This window comes from Protopterus annectens, chromosome 12.part0 (genome assembly GCF_019279795.1).
Source record: "Protopterus annectens isolate FY-2018-M chromosome 12.part0, PAN1.0, whole genome shotgun sequence".
Taxonomy (NCBI): Eukaryota; Metazoa; Chordata; order Ceratodontiformes; family Protopteridae; genus Protopterus; species Protopterus annectens.
The window spans coordinates 492624291-492645671 of NC_056746.1; positions in this window are offsets into that span (position 1 = coordinate 492624291).

Consider the following 21381-nt stretch of genomic DNA (forward strand, 5'->3'; position numbering starts at 1 on the left):
AGTAGTGTTGTTATATGCATTGTATACCACTAATGTTACAGGGTTTGTGTGTACATACTAGTTTAGCATGTAATGCAGTCTGTTTGCATAGCTCTCAACTGTGGGCCTATCCACATGATGGCCAGAGGATTGCCTGTTATGCTTTGTGTGTCCACCACACAGGTCTTGTCTCAGGTATATCACTGGCATTCTGTCTGTTGAGTGCCATCAGTACATGGCTACATGCATTTGTGTTTTTGACTTCATATTCCTGACTAAGGGTATGTTGCAAACAATTCTGTAACACCAGCAGCTTTCTCAGTGTATAACAACAGTCCTCCACCTATATACTAGGCTGTCCACATGACATTCAGTAAGAGGTTATTATGTAGTGGCCTGTGATTATGTCATGCTGCCATTCCTGCCATCATTCAAGTGATGTTGTGGTCTACACACATATTGTGGGGTAGGGTCCATATATATGTGGGATACAGCTGGACAAAACATATGTACCCTTATGCAGTCGAGAGGTCAGTGTATGTAACACTGTTATATGCCCCTGTAAGTCAGTCTATGGGGGAGGGGTATGCACCATATATAACCTAGGCTGTTACAACATGATGGCTGTACATTTTCATACATTTCACATTGGTGGCCTAGTGCTTACTGTCATACAGACTGTTCTGTTTGTCAGCGTGATATTGATGTTTTAAGTTAAGCATTGTTATGTAACAGATGCATCCTCATTGTGACAACTTCATTCTTTTCCCCCTAGGGGTTGAGTACAGAGTGTAATTGGAGGCTGCTGAACTACATCTGCATCTTACTGTTGATTGATTGTTATCCTCTGGCCCAGTCTTTATTTACTGTTGTACTACTTGAAAGCCTTGGCCTGGACAGCAACATATGTTATGCTTTCGGATTACTGTATACAGTGATCTGCTTGAGAGTTGCATTACTCAGTATGTATTTCAAATACCTAACAGCTATATGACATGGCATATACAACTGTAATAGTACACAAATAAACATTTCTTATATATGCAAAGCTGTGTGTGGTGTCATATCATTTGACTTCTCTGTGGATATATGTTTCATGCAATAAATGTCTTTTGTATGAGAGTATCATACGCTGTCCATTTTAAAAGGTGGCAACTGTAGGAATACTGGGTGTTCACTGTGCTGTGCACCCTCTAAATATGTATCTATCTATACATATCTATAAGTAGTAATATATGTATACATGTTTGTATGTGTGTGTGTATATATATATATATATATATATATATATATATATATATATATATATACATACATATATATATATATATATATATATATATATATATATATATATATATGTATCTGCATATATGTGTGTGTGTATATGTATCACTGGAATGTTTATTGCTTCAACATTGTACATTCCCTATGGTAGCCAGACTGTACTGCATAATATGTTATTGACACCATCCTGACATCATACAGGTAGGATGGATTACTGTTAACTTCTTGTGGCTATGTTGTTTAGGGTCCTGGCTATGGGACTTGCAAGTGTTGGTATTGTGTTGCAAGGCAGATATGTTTGGCTGTGTGGAAGGGGATGATATCAATAATTACAAGAGGTACTTAGCTTGGGGCTTGGGCCCCCTCACCTCCATTAATGGTGCCTTTGGTCATATATGTATTTGTTGTGTTCTCTTTTATATCTATAGATATATATCTGTATATACATACATATATATATATATATATATATATATATATATATATATATATCTGTTTACATATATATATATATATATATATATATATATTTATATATTTATATATATATATATATATAGACATATATATATATATATATATATATATATATATATATATATAAATATATAGATGTATACATACACACACACACACACACACACACACACACACACACACACACACACACACACACACACACACACACATACATCTACATGTATAAATACATTTCCTGTTCTGATGAATGACTGTGCTAGATGATATGTTTGTTAAAACATGAGGTTTATGTATATCTGACATGGCTTAGTGGTAAATCACTTTGCATATGGTGTGCAGGGTCCTGAGTTCAAGACTTGCAAAAGTTGCTTATTTTGTTGCTTGGCAAAAACAAGGGCCATTGGATACAGACTGATTAAGGCACTTTTAAGCAGTTGTAAGCGGGTTTGCGTGGATTTCCATGACAGTCAGCTATGCTAACTTCAGGTTATATATGTTTTTGAGTCAGTTAGCCTCTAAATTGTTTATCCTGTGTAGGCATTGCTTACCCCCGTGCAAACAGGCTTAAACCCGCTTACTGCTGCTTAAAAGTGCTTACTCTCGCTTACCCCACACTAATTTCTTTAAAAGAAAAGAAAAAGGGTTGATAGGAAAGTGGTGAAAAAGAGGCACAAAGAGGGAAAGACAGTAGGGAAAATAGTTAGGGATGTGCAGGACAGGCATAGGGAAGGTCCATAGCTGCCCATTTCTTCTACAGAAACAGCTGTGCATATACACTGATTTAGATATAGATTTGGACACTCATACCCCTGAGAGATGGGTGAGGACAACAATAATATGTTGTGAAGCCAATTAGACCAGATTACATGTGTCCAGTGGACACGTGTGCAAAATGGACAGCTATGGATAGGGCGAGATTTTTTTGGGAGGGAACAGATTGCCCTTTTTTTAAGGTGAGAGAGGGACATTGGCAACCTCCAAACACTCAACCCCACACTGTTTGGCTTTGTCAAGGGGAGGTCATGTCTGTTAAATCTGATCAACTTCTTTGAGACAGTCACCAAAGCCATGGACGAGGGGACGATGGTGCACATCACCTTCCTTGACCTGGCCAAAGCCTTTGACACTATTCCCCACTTCAGCATAATAGTAAACTCTTTCAACTAGGCATCAATCCATATGTTACCAGATAGGTAGCAATCTGGATCACTGATATAACCCACCTAATTAAAATAGGGGAAGCCACCTCAAGCAGTAGACCCGTAATGAGTGATGTACTCCAGGGATCGGTCTTGGGGCCTCTGTTATTTGAGATATACTTCTCTGAGGTGCAGACCAAAACCTGTGGGCTATGGCTGACCAAGTTTGCAGATGACTGCATGCTGGGCGTGGTCATCAATTCCCCAAGGTATGTGGACATCCTCCAAGAGGGTCTCACCCAAACAAATGACTGGTGCCAGAAACATGGCCTCAAGCTGATTCTCACATTAATAATAATGTTCTATCCACGCAATCAGTAATGAGGGATTTGGGCACCCAAGGTGATAGCAACCTGACTTTTGACCACCATGTTGCTTCCATTGTACAGAAAGCTTTCTACATGGCCCACCTCATCCAGGGACAAGGAGGTCATGACACCCTGTATTCTTTCCTTATAAGGCCAATTATTGAGTACAACTCCCCCTTCGGCATGTACCTTGCAAAGCACATGCAGCAGCTGGAGAGACCACAGAGGTTCCTCACTAGGAGAATCCAGGGCCTCAAGCATCTACTCTACACAGACAGGTTGAAACCCCTGTCCCTCTACTTGGTTTCATACAGACTCCTCAGAGGTGACCTCTGTCTGGCATCAAAGCAATCTGAGACCCCCCCTTGATGGGACTGCTGCATATCCGCAAGTCAAGCTCCACTTTAGTAACCCACACGCGTGACCTCAACCTGGTGTTTGACATCAATATGACTTGTTGGTGGGACAGCTTTGTGTCCCAGAGACTCCCTCATCTGTGGAATAGACTCCCTCTCCACTTTAAGCAGACTACCTGATTATCTCTTTTTAAGTGCAACCTGGATAACTGGATGGGAAACAGAGAATACATCCCTGGGATTTCACCTGTGTCCCTGCTGGATAGGGGCTTGGATGCTGACTTGTCTAAACATGGGCTAAACTCTTGGCTAGGCTTATAAGGGCCTCAGGACCAATAGCCTAGTAACTTCCTATGAGTTGCTTTGTTTGTTTGTTTAATAACCAGGTTGGTTGACTGGTACAGGACCCATTTCAGCCACCTCCTGGGCTATTTGGGAAAAATATTAAAAACCATATATTACAAACTACACAAATTTAGCTTAATTATTTACAGCTGTAATCATCATCAGTGCACACACTTATAAATGTAAATGGTATGTGCTGATTACAGCTTCTGAACAATTAAGGTGAGGAAAATAAAACAGTAGTAATGGTTGCAAACTGTAACTAGGTGAGTTAAGGAAAGTGTACAGAAGTAAGTATGATAAGGCTAACAGAGAGAGAGGGGTAAGTGGGAGGGTAGGACTTGTTGATACCAAGATGGTAAGAGAGTGCTAGATTCTCAGTGCAACAGTTATTGAGTAATGGGGAGGAGATCGTGATGAGATGTAAAAGAGAGAGAGAGGGTAAAGAAGAAATGTTTATTGTGTAAATGATAAGGGAGTATAGTTATAGTATGTACACTGTTTAAGCTACTGTCATTGTTTTATAGTTCTCTCATGTCTGTAACTGTGAGAATGATATCCAGATTAAGTGGTATTAAATCAAAGAAATATAGCTGCAGAATTTAATAAACATACTTGTTTTCAAGAGTTTCTGTGCTTTGAACTATAGAAGTATAATCTGCAGTTAGAGGTGTGGTCCAATTGTAATCACTAGAAACTCTTTAGTTGCCAGTATGTTTAGCAATAAACTGAAAAAAATGGATCCATATATTTGATTTTCTCTTCATATAAACAGAATAAAGCCCAAAATACAGTGTTTCACATTTATGGATAGGTTTTTCACCATCATTATAGGCAAACTCCAGCCCAAAGCCAGATCTTTTGTTCTATACCTTTCTCTACCAACTCCACCCCTTACTCGGCATTTCCCCTCCCTTTATCTTGCCCATTCCTCTCCCCTTGTCCTGCCCACTCCTCCCATTGTTTTCCTTTATTTTATGAGGAGACATAAAAGAAAACACTTGTTCATCACTGGAGGAAGTGGAATTCTTCTTTTTCATAATCACCCTAAGACAAAATAGCCGACATCTGGAGTTGATAACTTCACAAACAGTAGTATATTGTTTGTTGTGGCAAACTGAATACAGGAATTTGTAAAGTCCTTTCTGACTACTTAATTAATGTTTTATTTTCTGGATAGTCCAGAAAAAAGTAGGTTGATGGCAACCTTATTGCTATGTGCTGCTAGAGAACATGCTTTGAAGGTATTTAATACTTTGCGGTAGTGGTGCTGTGGTAGCGTTGTCACCTCACAGCTTCTTCTGTGTGGAGGCATACGTGAATGGGTGTGTCTTCATTGAAGGTTGTGCGTCAGGGCTGGTAACTCAGCACGTAAAAATCCACTACCAAACATTAGCGGACCGGAGTTCCGCTGTGGCGACCCCTAAGCCGAAAGACACAACAACAACTTTTCCAGAAGAGGAGAACAACAAAATATCAGTAGATGGATATTTCAGGAATTACTGCAAGTTTAGAAAAAAACTTGCATTTATTCTCCATTTGTCCTTCACAAGGGCATTACAACATTTGTATATCAGATTGCTGTGTAAGTGACATCATGATGTTAGGAGGCTACAAGAGGATTTTCCTCTTTCTGTTTTTCAGAAAGATGTGCACCATTCAGCATACAACTTCTTATAGCTGGGCATTAGCATATTTAAAGATATATATCCCATGTGCAACCCCCTATATTCTAATCATAAATTATCCTATTTTATAAACGTGTCAATTTATTACTCATTGCATTACATTACAGCGATCATTTTAAATTGTGCTTACCGTTACAAAAGAATGTCATGATCTTCTTATATGAAACAATACTTTTTGCTAATATCAATTAATTCATTTTTAGTCCTTACAATCACAATCATCTCTTAAACTACCCATATATGTGCCTGTCTTCTTTAGTGGCTTTCCAAGTGTGAACATTTTAATAGATCTGTGTTCTCCGGACATATCATCTTCCTTCTAGAACAGCTTTTTGCTGCTCAACAACATTTTTGGGGAGAAATAGCTAGTAGTAAGTTTCTGTGCAACATCTGGAATAATAATAATAATAATAATAATAATCTACATAAGTGAGATCATATAATATACATAGCTGCTTGGCTGTAGACTTTCCCTTGGATTTTGTGTTTTTACTTTATCTCATTCCTTCAAATCTAATAGTCATCTGCTTCACTGATCGCATAGAGGGAGAAAGCCCGACTATGACCCAGGCAACCTAGTTTGATTACCAGCTTGGGAATTTGATGAAGCTGGCAGGGGAGGATAGGATATTGCTATCATGTGGGGGTACATGGTGACATCTTTCCAGGTGAGTGCTAGCAGAAGTTGGTGCTCAGGGATGTTGGACATCTGTCTGGGAGTTGGGATAGACAGTCAGTGCATGCCCCGTAGGCTGCAGGGTGGAGCATGCCATAATTTCATAAGTCTAGCCAGTTATGGCTTGTGCTAGGCATGTAGAGGAGGGACATAGGCCAGCAAAAAATCCACAGACCCCATGTATGATGGTAGGTAGATCTGGGTGTAAGTATAACCCCATATGTTGAGCCCTCAGATGGAAAGTGGATGGGCCTATTGGACACAGAAGAATAACTCGAGGGAAAAATGGTCTGGATTAAAAAAAGAAAGAAAATATGATAGTATTCTAAAGTTTCTATTGTGAAAGTATTTTTGCCACAGTTGATTTCTTTTCCTTTACTTTGTATCAGTTTTCAAGCATCAGTAACATTGTGCCAATAGTTAACTTGCTGTCCATTGACAACTGAGATGGTGAAAGACTGAATACCTACAATGGAGTATTCCTGTAGTTCAAAACTGAGCTACAGCAATCATTATAGCCATTCCTGCTGTGTTTTCTCATGAGATCCTTTAGTGTTTGGATAGTTCTATCCATTTTGCCCATTTGGCTCTCAATAGTGTATACAAGACATTATATGTTTGACTTGTTAAATTCATAACTTTTGCATTGCAGACCATTATCAAATATGATAGCATCAGGTATCCCATGTCTTGGGAATATAGACTTTTAATGCAGTAATTACAGATGCACTTTTGTCTGCCTGTCAGTATAATTATATCATGGAACTTGCGCATGTGTAATTATATGTGATCATATACTATCTATAGCTTCCACACATTGCAGCACATCTTTGCCTACCCATCTTCCCATGTGTCTTGATACTAGGTATGCTATCAGCTAGGTATACCACAACTTTGTTCTTCTAGTTAAGTTTGTGACAATATTTCTGGCCAATTGCCCAAGAGATGAATGGCTGCTTTTCTCAATTCCAAAAGTGACATATCATTTATGGAAAGGAGATTGGCTGGGTGTACTAGGGGAATTCCAAGAGATAGTAACCAGAGTATTCAGAATACGTGATCAAGGATAAGCATAAAGATACAGAAGGAATTATGAGGTAGGCTTAGCTTTAGGAAAAATTGTAGCCAGTTAAAAAAAGGGAAGAATTGATATAATTTACCGGCAGTTGGGCGAGTGTGTGTGTGAATGTTCCTTTGATAGACTGGGGTATCAGTGAAGTAAAGAGGATGAAATATGGGCAGAAGAATAATTTTGGAAAGAAATATTAGAAATGATGAAAATGTTGAAATATGTTCTCCCTTTTGAGGATCAGTACAGAAGGATGGTACATAAGTAGTACAGAATAGTTGTAAAGATACACCAAGAAGTGTAGTGTCCATCCACAGAGTGTTGAAGATTTGAAAAGGAAAATGAGGATCAGCTGGACAAGGGTAGACATACACAGAGATAGCACCACTGTGGAGGGGGGAAAGAGAGGTTTGGAGTAAATTACTGGGGAAGAGGATGACAGATTGGTGTTACTTATGCCTTTGTGGGGTGCATAAAGATAAAAGATGGGCCAGAGATGAAAGACTACAAGTACATCTGTTCACCACAGAAGTGAGATGGTGATAGCTAAGGCCTGAAAAGAGCGTCTGAAAATGTAAACAGAAAGAGGAGTGAGGTTCTAGATCAAGCAAAGAGGTAAGAGTAAGTGATAAAACCAGTGAAACTGCAGTTGTAGTGGATTAGTAGTAGTACAACTACTGGTGCAGGGTTTACCAGAGATAAGATATACCATGCCCGGATGGAAATAACATTCTGAATATTTGGAAGGCAGGGAAGTGGAGTACAGTAACTTCTCTGTAGGATGCTTAACACAGCACAAAATCTGTAAGGAGGAAACTTTTGGGGAAAAAATGCAACTTAAATTATTGAGGGTGTTACAATGATGCATGAGGCGAGAATGAGTAGAAATGCAAAGAAATCTGTTCTGTTAATGTACCAGGGCAAATATGTTGTATAATATAGCAGACAAGTATGAAATGAATATTATATGTGCAAATGTCTCTTTTCAATGGTATTGTTGTAAAGCTTTGTTACATATACAATAAAAATGTTTAACATTAAGAAAGATATTCCTAGGTAATTGCATATACCAATTGTATTTACTACAACTCTGATCATTTTTGGTCTGTTTGAGTCAATATTCCTAGCCAATGAATATTCTTAGCCAAGGCATTACTTCTCTAACTTTGTTTTTTATTTTTATTTTTTCACTTTACCATTTCCGGATGTAACTTAGATAATGATTTCATGGAAGAGTTTTGTGCCCTCGTTGACATGCTGCCTCATTGTCTCACTGTTGCCAGTAGATTTTAGACTTCACTGTACCAACTATTTTCATTTAAGTAGTATCAAAAACAGATCTTTTCATGTTTCTGTGAAACAATATGACCATTCTTTTTGAACATACTTGCCTTTCCATTTTTACTTGTTTGCAAATTTCTTCTACCAAACTTGTTAAATACAGGACACTTCTTCCCTCTAGTGACTATAGCTCTGCCTAGTAAACAAGGCTTGAATTTCAACTATGCCATACTCTGTGTACCCATTGGGTCTCTTCCCCTTCACCACTGCTGTTATAACAAATTGTCACTCAATTTCTCATTTTTGCCTTTTTATTTTGACTTGGACACTTTCATTTCCTCTGTATTTTTTAACTGTATACCTCTACCCTAACTTGCTATGTAGCCATAGCTTTTAATATGGTCAATAGCCTGCCCTTTGTTTGATAAATTCTTATATCACATATAACGTTATCTCATATTAAACATTCATGCAACTAACCAAATTCACAGCCTTTGTCATAGTTCTAGAGCTCAGTAATGTAAGTATGATTCATGATAAACTGTTTCCAGCATCTCAGTAATTTTACTAATGACAGGTAGGTTAGAAATGGGCTAATAATTCTGCAAGGTGTACAAAGCCATAGAGTTTTTTTTTTTAATAATGGTAGTAATTAAAGTCTTTTTAATGGATGGAAGTATACTCAGTAAAGAGGCTCTAACAATCTGAAAATGAGCTGGGTTCAACACATCCCTACAGCGTTTTCCTAATTTGCATGATGTTGTCTCTAGTCCACGTGTATCAGAGGGCCTTTTCAGGTTAATTCAGGGGATTATCTCTGAGGTTAATTCCTGTATGATCTACTCACTAATCTGTGAGGTACCCCAGGGTTCTGTCTTGGATGGTGCTATTCATAGTGTTACTTCCTTCCACTATATGATGTCATTCAGAAATGGATTTGAGTACCACTGTAAAGCAGATGACATCCAGTTGTACCTTTGCATTCTAAAGAAGGTAAGTCTGACTTGGCCATTTTATAAGACTTACTTGAAATGGTACTTAGATGAGGAATAGTCAAATGAGACTCAGTCCCAAAATGTTAAGGGAATGAGTATTCATATCACTTGCATGTTTTCTTCTGCTCCTGGTCACTTATCTGTTATTGTTTATGGTGGCACTACAATAAACTCTATATTTTAAGTTAGTAATTTAGGTGTTATCATAGATGTAATATATTTCCCAAGTGGCATGCAATTTGCACTGATACCCAATAGCTTCCAGATGTCAGTATAAGGCCTGTGCCTCAATGTACCTTGATTTTCATGATTTGAATCCCCCTGCATTAAAGAGCCACTAGTGCTTCACCAAACATCTAGATCCACTCAATCAAGAGATAAAGGCTTGCTAGCTCTTCTGGGATTTCATTTGGAACACTTAGGGAAAATGTATTTCTCCATTCCTACTGCACTACCTGTGGTATTCTCAGTCGTGTAATTTATACTTTGAGTAATATTTTTGAAATAATTTAAAAAAGTTCCTGGAGATATATTTATTTCAGAAGGCATTGTATGTGTATTGTTCATTTTAATGTCTGACTTTGACTTGCATTTTCACAAAACTCATTTTCTTCTTTAATATACATGAGACCTGTGTATAGCTGGATGTTCTACAGCTGTACTTCTGAATATACAATCTGTACTTTCATATACTTAGAATATCATATTGGATTTGTGCCCCACTTTACCATTTTTAATTGTTGGCAAAATTACCTATTTTATTAGTATTAGTTTGATTCAACCAATTAACTTATTATATATTATTTACATTAATTGCAAATATCTATTTTTTTCATTTGTTAGTTAAATTACTTATTTTATTAATATCATTCTGATTCAGACACCTGACTTATTCTTCTATAATATTTGCATTCTTGTAAATCTCGTTATCATTTCTTTTCATTTGTTGGTTTAAAATGGCTTATTTTATTAATATCATTCTGATTCAAACTTTTGACTTGTACGTTCTTCTATAATATTTACATTTTATATTGATGCTTTTATATCTTCTTTTATTGGGATTCCAGTGTGTTATTTAATTATAACAAGCCTGGTATTAGGCTTGTTAAAGATTTTATTTGATATGATTTCTATCTAAATGACACAGTAATGAAAAAGTGCTTTAAAAGGGGAAAGTTAGGAGTTGTGAAGGCCAGGTAGCAAGCGACAAAGTCCCCTTAGCCATCCTTACTCACATGTACTAACCCTAACCCTGCTGCTATTCCTATATCCAGCCCTCCACAAGACCTTAAAAGCCCTTTCTCCTAACAGTACCACTATTCAGGCAAACTACATCTGTGTGTATTGTTAGTTATTTTTTAGTTCAGTCATTAAAGGAAAACATTCCCCCCTACACCACCTTACTCATGTATGCTAACCCTACCCAGCCCTAACCCCAGCTGTGCACACTATGTTACAAAAACCCTTTCCCTAACAGTACCACTAAACAAGATAAAAGACACACCGATACACACACACACACACACACACACACACACACACATACCACTACCAAAGCCTAACACCAATCCTATCCTCCCCAGCCCTTACACTAACCCCAGCAATGAACACTATGCATATACACGCTAACTGCTATAACATGATCTTGCATAGCACATCTTTACAACCACCATCTTTTCAGTGAAATGTTCATTTTTCTGCATACTTCTATTTACTTATACTATATAACATCTTAATTCAACCATATTATGTTTATACCAAATGATTAGTCTACATTTTTCATTCCAACCATGTGTGTATATGTGTGTGTGTGTGTGTGTGTGTGTGTGTATGTGTGTGTGTGTGTGTGTGTGTGTGTGTGTGTGTGTGTATATATATATATATATATATATATATATATATATATATATATATATATATATAAAAAACTCACTGGACAGCAAATTGACTCAAAAGTAGAACAAAGAAAGTTAGGGTGGATACCTCTACCTTCTCCAAAATACTTGCCACTAGCGGTATACACCAGGGTTTAATGCTTGGGTCACTCCTCTTTTCCATTTACTTCTTGCAGGTAAAAGCTAATGTTAAGCTTTTGCAACTAACCAATTTTGCAGACAGTGATAAACTCCATGCCATCATAAACGCACCACAGGACACCAAGATCCTCCAAGAGGGCCTATCCCAAACAAATAGTTGGTGTCAAAACCATGGACTAAAACTAAATGCCAAGAGGCATATAATTGTATCCTTTGGCAAGCATGACTCCCCTTGTAACTATTACATTGACAACCCACAGCTCTGAGAACCTATGACAATAATGAAATGCCCTTTAATCACCATGTATCCACTGTAGTAAGGAAGTCCTTGTTCACTGCACAGCTTATATATAATAGTATTGTGTCCAAGTCTAGGGATGTAATAGCTGCACTGCACTGGTCACTCATCAGCCTAATAACCGAGTATAATGTCCCTTCTAGTATGTGTATGTCAAAACACTTGTCATGACTCTAATGACAACATTTTCTCACTAGAAAATGAAGGGCTTAAATCATAAAAGCTATGCAGACAATCTCAATGCCTTATCCCTTTTCTCAGTATCATACAGGCTATTGAGAGCCAACCTCTGCCTCAAGTATAGAGTTTCAATATACCCTATTCTATCAGAGTATTATATATTGGTATGTCCAATGGTGTTGTAAACACCTGCTCAAGATCTCAGTCTGTTTTACATAATAAAGAGTACATGTCAGAGGGATAAGTATGTATCACAGAAAATACCACTTATATGGACCCACGCTCTACATAAAGCAAAGCACTTCTCTTACTCTCTTTAAAAGTCATTTGGATAAATGGACCGATAACCACAAATCCTTCCCTAGTTCAGCACCCTTGTCCCTCATGGATAGAGGGAACATGTAAATGTCCCAACATATCCTTGTTTGCCTGTATCTGAATTATTCATATACAAAATATAAGGGCTAGAACCTATTATAGGAATGTACGGCTAGACCTCTAAAGATCTGAAAAGTACCAACCACTGTCAGTAAAGCACAGTAAAACACTAAAAATAAACAAACTAAAACTTAAAAAAGTGCTCAAATGACTCCAAAGACCACACTAGCAAATATATAAGTTAAGCACTTTCATTCATTTAGTTATACGATCTTCATTAGAAGAGATGACAAAGACAAAGACATACTTAAATATTAGAAGCTGTATAAGCCATCCAATGAGCATATATTACTAATCAACAAAAAATTGATGAACCAATAAAAGAAAAAAAGATAGTAATAAAAAACATAAACTATGTATATTTCTATCAATAAATAATCTGATTTTTTAACAAACATTTAATATTAATGGTCCCAACATAAACCAGGTGCACAATCTGCATTTAAAACACCTGCCATTTTAGTACTTTAATTTACAAACCAGCATTATAATCACCCACAAAAGGCCAAGAATCCACAAAAATCTATCACAAAAAAGTGAACTTCCTAAAGTTTGTACATTTGTCAGCATGTTTAGCTAAAGCATTAGTGAAATCACTTTTTTTGGTGGCCATTCAATGTTAGTAAATTATTTTGTATAAGGCCCTCATGGTTTTCCTTACATAGTAAATTTTACAATCTGCACAAGTTCTCATTTTGCCTCCTTGATGGTCTCCCAAGACAATCCCCTAAATGACTGGGCCCTTACTGAAAGAGTACTGGGTAGTACAAAGATTTGTTATTTTTTTAATCTTTTGACCACGTCCTCCCAGTCTTTGGCCTTAGAAACTGGGATATCCTAAGGAGTTTAGAACTAAGCTCATTGCACATCTGAGAAGAAGCTATTTGAAATGTTTTCCCCATTGTCCCATGACATAAACTATTTTGCTGTACTAGTCTTGCAATCCAGGATTCTGTTTAGCTGTACTTCCACAAATGAATTTACTTATTGTCTCATATCTTTTACAAATATATATTGTCACTCCTTTTTTTGTCTACATGAACAAGAAAATATTGTATTTTGCTTTTGTTATATTTATTTTGTGCTGCACAGTTCAAATGCATCCAACACTGGTCTTTTTACGAGCTGTTTGCCTGATGTTAGAAGATTTATGATCATAATAACGTTCTTCATTCCTAAATGTGTGATTTTGCTCTATATGTAAGACTTTATGTTGCTACAATTTGTACTATTTTGTCTTTTTCAGGCCTTAGGGAGCACTGACCCAGTTAATAAACATTAAATTAATAGATAAGATAAACTTTAAATTAATATATAGTTTGGATGATGCAATCATGATCTTCATTAAAGATATTGTTAGGACTATTCAAAAATGTTTATTGGTTCAATTTGTACTGCATTGCCTTCTGCAGGTATTGTGAGATCAGTCCATTGCCCTGGTTAACAAACATTGACTTAGCAGATAAAATAAATCTTAAATTTGCACAGTATGTGGATGCCACAACTATGGCCTGTGCTGAAGATAGTGTTAGGACTGCTGAAACAAGTTACGAGAAAAGAGTTTTTAGATCTGGAATCATGAGCAATAGAATTTGGCTTGATATTCAACTCATCACTAAATGTAAGTCAGTGAATCAGTAACAGGAAATACAAGAAAATTCATTGTCACAGCTTAGATGTAAAATCAAAAAGAAATAAGTGAAAGAGGTGAAATGTTCAAGGACATTGTGGTATCCTTGAAGAGTACAATGAAATGTAAAATACATACAAAAATCCATCCAGAAACATGGAAGAATATATAGTATTAGGCCTTATCACATCTCTAAACCCAGATGTAAGGGCAAATGTTAAACCATTATTTGACATATCCTGTATTCCAGTCTAGCCTCCTCCTTAATTGGTAAATTGAAATGAACTTAAAACAAGAGAGCAAAATGCATTATTATATTGTATAGTTTTAAGAAAAAGGAAAATGCAGACAAACAGATGCATCTGACGTTTGGATTTAATCTGTTTTGCACTACAAGCTACCTTGTTATCAACAGTTCTTTATAGCCTACCGGAAAAATGTCATTCCCCAAATGCATCACTTGTTAATGCCAGGAGAGAAATATATCTGAAAAGAAGCATTTTAGAGTGTTATCTAACTAATGAGTGCAACATTCTCCTCAAGGAAATCAAGAGTAAAGAGAAGATATATTTATTTAATGGTAAATCTTCAGTAGCTTGTCTTGCACACAGGTGGGTTGACCTGATATAATTAGCTTTTTTAGTTGCTCCAATTAAATAATTCTAACAAAACTGTAGGATTACATATAACCAACATAGGTTCATAGATTTGTACTAAGCTAACTGCCCTTGCGAGCCATTTTAAGCCTAGCCAGTTATCCCTTGTGAGACTTAAACCATGCACCTTCTGTTTGTAAGGCAAACACCTTAACCATTAGGCCACCCTCCCAACCTGTTTGTGAATAGGTTTAGAGATTGGTAGTGAAGTTCTAGGGGCATTTGGGCCATTCCTACTCAGTTTCCTTTCTGCTGAATTAACCTATTCCATTTGGTCTTAGATTGACCTTATGCATCCCAAGGTCGATAATTATATATCACCCCTACTGAGAATAACTGGGATCATACCATAGAGAATTTGAGGGGACAAATGCATGGGATAAAACATCTACAAGCTCCCTCTGTCCATTAGTAGTACAGGTGGTAGTCACGGGGTAAATTTTCCATTACCGAGTCATACATTCAAGTTGCACTTAAATATGGACAGAGATGAGGTTTGTTTTATATGGATGAGGAGTCTATGCCAGAACAGTGGTATATTCTGCAGGACATACCATGTGTACAGTTTTACCTCCATCCATTGCTTTGGTGACCTTTTCAAAAAAGTCTACCAGGTTGAGTAAGCATGGCCTGCCTCTGATGAATTCAAACTGAAGCAGGTCTAGTGTTTGGAGTTCCCTATGTGCTTATTGATTAGTTCCATGATAAGTCTTTCCTTGCCTTTGCATATGAGTCTGGTCAGACTTATTCATCTGTAATTGCCTGGGTCTGTGGAAGATCTTCCCTTATGCAGAGGAATGACTGTAGCTGTTCTCCATTTGCTTGTTACAAAACCTGATACAGTGTTACTGGGGTGGGTGGCTAAATTGTGCTTCATGCCATTTAAGATTCATTCAGGGATATTGTCAGAATGTCAGTAGATATAATATATAATAGATAGTGCTCTTAGGACTGGGTCTTTTTTGACAGCTAAAGGCGAGCCAGTTTCATGCGTATCTTGTGAGAAAGATGGAGGGGAGAAAAGGAAAAATATATTGGGCAGTAGTTCACTATGTCTTCAACCTCAGTGTAGGTAACATCATTCACAATCAGCTCGGTAACATTGCTGCTTTGTACTTTTGAGATTACGAACATAACTGAAAAAGTCCTTGTGATTGCCTTTCACTTGAGCTGCTATTTTGGCCTCAAACTTGGCTTTGATGGATTTTACTAACCTTCTGAGCTGTGTTTGTTTTCACGGAGGTGGTTTCTATCATTCTGGGAATTACTCTTTTTAAGCTTGTTGATATTATTCTTCTGCCGGTTTGTTTCTGGGGTACGCTTTGTGTGCTTGTTCCCACAGGGTACAGCTGCATCTACATATGAATGACTATAACTTGTACACATAACCTATTTTTAACCTAATATCAGTTGTGCACATAGTGTATGCATACTTGTATAACCTTACCAAAACAAGCATATATAACCTGTATGTAACTCATATAACCCACGCATAACTTGTTTACATAACTTGTACATAGACCATATAACCAAAAATAGCTTGCACAATTTTCCCATGTATCCTTGGTGTACTGAATCTTTTTAACCTGAAACAAGTAATTGACAGAGATTGCTATATGCAGTTTTATGGATTTCCTCCCTTCCCCGGTGCCTTGCAACCACGGAGTTGGGTGAGTGGCAGCGAGTCCCCCATGGGGGCAGGGGGGTAGAAACACTTGTTTCAAGTTGTTCCATTACTTTTTATACATCATTCATCATTCAAAGATATCATAACAATAACAAGCACATATACATTCTGTTCTGCCATATAAATCTATTAAGGCTTGCCTATACAACTTGTATGTAACCTGTATGTAACCTATATAAGATAAAATTACTTTCACATATAACAAATAGCATATCATTTGCATATATAATCTGAATGTAGCCCATAGAACCCAAAACTTGTGCACAAAGAGCCCAAATAACTCTCATATATGTAGGTATAACTTTTATATGGGTGCCAGGCTTAAGCTCAAGTCAGCTGTGATCAACAGTCTTAACATGTTATCAGAAATGTGTAATTTATTTTGTTTTAATTTAAAGACTGACATTACAGTATCTTAGAGAATTCACTTTTCTTTGGAATACAGTTATCTTAGTGTTAGTATATTTAGGTAGCAGTGGCTGTGTGTGTGGGGGGGGGGGGGTGCTAAAGCCCCTACTACAAAAATATTTTAACAATGAAATAGTGATTTTCAGTAGTCACTGTTTCACTATCAGTTTGCTATACTTAGCAATCACACTTCTGAGTGTTAATCACTAATGTTTTGAGCTTAGTCATGAATCAGTATAGTTTGCACAAATAACCTGTATATAACAGTTGGTACTGCACTTCTCTGTTATTGTTTTTCTGTTTATTAGATACTGAAGTGTATGTGTTTCTTGTTGCACTCTTTTGTAGAGTCTGCCTAACTAGACAGCCTAGTAATCAAACATAAACAAGCAAAAACACATTTACATCTATTTCACAGACATTTCCCCTAAATGGATAGATAAAAAAACAAAAATGGTCAGTGTTTTTGTAGTTAAAAGGTCTAAATTGTCAGTTAGAAATAAAAAGTTCAATGCCCAGCAATGAAATACTTTTGTTGCAGCCCTGCAGTATTAAAATAAGAACACATTCATTAGAACTTAAGCTGTTAACAGCTGTCATTCTTCCATTCCTGTATCTGCCCCTGTCCTCTGCCCTTCAGTTATTTACATTCTGTTTGAAAAAGATAGAACTGATGTATGTAAAAGCACAGAAACACGACAAGGTGAGAGATTTTTTTAAATAAATGAAATTTATTGAGAATTTTACCTGCAGTAACAACCGTAACATCTTAAAGTGCATGATGCCAATGGACAAACCTACCAATGAAAGAGCAGTCAATGTACTGACTACTGTAATTATTTGCAAAGGTTGTGGTTCTAGTACAGGCAATGAAGAGCACAAGAAGCTACTGTTAGAAGGAAGCAACACCAGAGAATTGCATGTATTTTTGAGAATTAAATGTATTTTAAGTATGCTGACCTTTCATCTTATACTGAAAAAGAAGTAGATGCCTAGACTGACATGGAATTTTGTTGATATGCTGAGATCCCAGTGAAAAAAACATACAAAATTCTCTGCAAACTAACACTCTGGCCTAGTGCCAGACTTTATGCTACAGACCAGAACGTAGTTGGCAGTAAGAGATTTCCCCAAGCAATGATAAAGTTAACTAAGGACCATTAAAATGCTAACATACTCTGTCAGCAGAAATACCTCTAGTCTCTGAGGTGCTGTTCTCCCATTCTGAAATGTACCACCTTTACTTCAGTTAATTAGAGTTTTCATTAATCATAAGGAGCCCAGCCCCCGCTATCATTCAACATAATGTACTCAGCCGTAAGTGAATCAGGTTTTTATAATGGGAAAATCAGAGGTTCATTTGAGACTTGCAGTAAAAACAGCTGAAACATTTTTGTTAAAAGCAACTAATTATTCTACATTGCAGTACAGAATCATAAACATCAGATTTTAACAGCTTCCTCTGCTTTTGATCTGAATTACTTTTGCTACATTATAGCCTCATATTTGCTGGTTGTTTCTTGCTGTCTTTGTGTGAGATTCCAAGAAAAAAAAAGCCTTTGGGGTATTACAGTAACATCCATTCCCCACCCCCACCTAAGAGCTTTTCCACTGAAGACCAAAAAATTAAATAAATAAATAATAAAAAGGTACTTCCCTGTAATAACCCAATCACTACATTGTAGCAATAGGATTATTACAGTTACATCCACACCCTCCCTGGGTAGCTCTTCGATGATGGATGGCTGATTGCACCCTCCCAACACATTGTGCCCTCCTCTCGCACAACCCTAGCTACACTACTGAATACTATAGTGCCACGACCATGCTCTGAAACTGGGAAAAAGATTAACTTGTTAAATGCTTCCCTAGCATGAGGCGCAATCTTAACAGAGCTTAGGGGTGGTCAAGAAACCTTGCTAAGGACACCTGAAGCGCTGTTAATATTGGTCTCATGCTAGGGACTAACAGTGTACAGTGCTGGCCAGCAAGGAACATCAGCAGAAAGTGAATTGTTTTTTAAAAGGTGTTAGGCTGTTAGAACTTCATCTTGCCAAACTTATAAACAGGAACTGCGGCAGAATGAAGCATCTAACAGCTATTAAACACTGCTTTACCTTCTGAGAGAGCAGCACTTCTTTTCCGGCTGCTGCACCTCTCAGCAGTCCATGATTTTTCATAAAGTTCCTGATTTTGCCTCACATTTTTGTTCTGTCCATCGTAAAAGTTTTGATATTAAGGATTACAGTCAGTCAATAATGCCAGACATTAAGAAAATGTTCAGAAAATGTGCTTTGATGCAAAGCATGCTGTTCTATAAATATTTTAAATGAATTAGATCATTATTTAAAAACTGTCTCTGAGTTTGATTGTTGATTGACCTCCATTATTCTTGCATTTCTCCAGAATTCCAAAATTCTTAAGCAAAGTTGAGAGGTATGCCACTGTCTGTATGACAGTCCTCGCTAAGTGCTTTATTGACTTTCAAATCCTGTAAAACACTTAACACTTACACGTTTTCTTTTGTTTTATTTTTTGTAACTGGTAGCACATGGAACAGATGAAGTTTCATGCACTACAAAGAATTATGATTATTATGTGTTCTTGACATGAGCCGTGGTGGTGCAGTGGTTAGCATTGTTGCCTCACAGCAAGAGGTTCTCCTGTTCGATTCTTGGTTGAAGCACCTTCTGCGTGGAGTCTGCATGTCCTCCCCGTGGTCGAGTGATGTTAAAGACATGCAGGTAGGTGCGAATGTGAATTGGCGTGCCTTTGTTGAAGGTTGGGTGTCAGGCTGGCAACTCAGCACCATAAAATCAACTGTCAATCATGAGCAGACCAGAGTTCTGCTGTGGTGACCCCTAACTGCAAAAAGTTGAAAGACTTTTTATGTGTTCTTGACATGAATGCCAAAATTTACCTAAATATTTTGGCATGTATGTCTTGAACACATAAATTACGCACTATGACTCCCACAGAGCAGATAAGCACTGCACAGCAATACAAACCAGTTCAGTGAAAACTTTGACATGTCACAATTCAATGGGTGGACTGTAATGACACATATATATGTGTAAAGTAGTATTTACTTACATAAGTACATGTCATAAATACCATGATATTCCATTACAAGCCCTCGCATAAGACCATATGATGGCCACCACTACTGATGAGACTTTACATGATTACTGGTCTACAGCTGAACACACAGTATTTCTGTACATATACAACTACCCGGTACTACTATCACATGTATGCATGATATGATGTCTTCTTTGGAAATCATTATTTCTAGCAAGAAGCTAACGTATGTACTCCACATGAATATTGACTGTGGCATTTTAATTAGCTTCTTATCTCTGAACAGTATACTGAAATTTTGTACTACTGTTAGATCACTGTTGTCAGTAAAGTAAAATTTGGAGAGTTTTTATTGGAGAAAGATCATAATACAGGACTATCTTTTTGCTTATCCTCATCTATTATAGAATAGCACAATGACATGTAGAACATGGTGATGGCAATAGTTTCATAGGTTCATAGGTAGGTACTAGGCTATCAGCCCTGGGGCCTATATAAGCCTAGCCAAAAAGGTTCCCTGGCATTTGGGAACTATTTCCTGAGTCAAAGAGATATTAAAGACATCTGTGAGGACATCTGTTAGTTGAGTTGCACAGTCACTGAGTACTCATCTAAGGATGTTGTCAGGCCCAGCTGCTTTTCTTGGGTTAACCCTGTGCAATGTCCTCTGGACATCAGCTGGATTAAGGATGGGCGCCTCTTCATTACTGGTAGGCATTTTTGTCATTGTTGTTTTGTGCCCTTCTTGAAGTCTACTGAATTATATATTGAGCATGTTAAGGAATTCCTTATTGTCCTCACTCTGTGAAGATAAGGACCTGCTGTCTGTTATTTGCTGGATACCCTGCCACAGGCGCCTAGAGTTTTTTTGGTCAGTGAAGTAGCTCTGGATCCTCCTACCATAGGCACATTTTGCTTCTCTCACTCCTTTGTTCAAATTTGCTCTGGCTGTTCTGAGGGCATCCCTGTCTCCAGACTTAAAGGCTGCATTCCTTGCTTTCAGGAGCTCATGCACCTTGCTAGTCAGCAAGGGTTTCTGGTTGGCACATGTGATGATGTTTGTGGTGACATTTACAGCTCATTACCAGCTCAGTGTACTCCTCTAGGTTGATACATTGATTCACAGTAGCTGCCTATTTAAATATGCTCTAGTCTGTACTCTCAAAATAGTCTTGGAGTGCCAAGACTGCACCCTCTAGCCATATCCTTACTTGTTTCACTGTTGGTCTCCCCTTGGTTACCAGCATTTTATAAGCTGGTAGTAATGATGGAGAGATGGTCAGAGTTGCCAGGTGTGGGTGAGG